This window comes from Psammomys obesus, unplaced genomic scaffold (genome assembly GCF_907164565.1).
Source record: "Psammomys obesus unplaced genomic scaffold, mPsaObe1.curated_primary_1811, whole genome shotgun sequence".
Taxonomy (NCBI): Eukaryota; Metazoa; Chordata; class Mammalia; order Rodentia; family Muridae; genus Psammomys; species Psammomys obesus.
This window is the reverse complement of record NW_026596051.1, coordinates 18,200,899-18,201,688: the sequence shown is the minus strand read 5'-3', so window position 1 is coordinate 18,201,688 and position 790 is coordinate 18,200,899.

Here is a 790-nt window from a genome sequence, read left to right as displayed (position 1 = left end):
GAAGATGGGAGCTTCTAAAATGGTAGCCCCTGAATACCAGAAGCAAAGTGCCCAAGCATGTGCATATTTGAGCTCTTCTGCTTTTCAGTTTGAGGTTTGGGTGTTTGTTTGTTTGTTTGCTTGCTTCTTTGTTTGTTTTTAAAGAGTCTGCTTCTTGTGGTGGTGGTGGTTGTTTGAGGCAGTGTTTCCATGTATGGCCCTGGCTGTCCTGGAACTTGCTCTGTAGACCAGGATAGTCTCAAACTCAGAGATTCACCTGCTTCTGAAGGGCATGTACTACCACACCCAGCAAGATTGTTTTCTTAATTACGTGTACAAGTGTGTATATGTCCATGAATTCCAGCGCCTTGGGGAGTGCAGAGGCATCAGTTCTGTTAGAACTAGATCTATAGGGAGTTGTGAGCTGTCCAGTGTGCATCCTGGAAACCAAACATGGGCCCTCTGCAAGAACAGTACACACTCTCAGCCACTGAGGCGGCTGTCTATCCCAGTGACAAGATCTCACTGGGTCCGGGCTCTGGCATCACACTGTCCATCCTCCTGACTCAACCTCCTGAGTGTGGGGTCACAGGCTACTATTGAGAAGATTTCTGGAGACTGTAGTTTTCACTGGATTGTGGAAGGTGTAGGAACTACCACCTCCCTAAAAAGAACAGGACAAAGAACACTGCACCTTCTCCCCGCTAGGCATGCATCCAGAAACATGTCCACAGGGCAGGGAAACCACAAAGCATTGCAGTCTTTGGTGTGCAGGACCCTTGGGTAGATCTACGTATCCCACCCTGAGGAA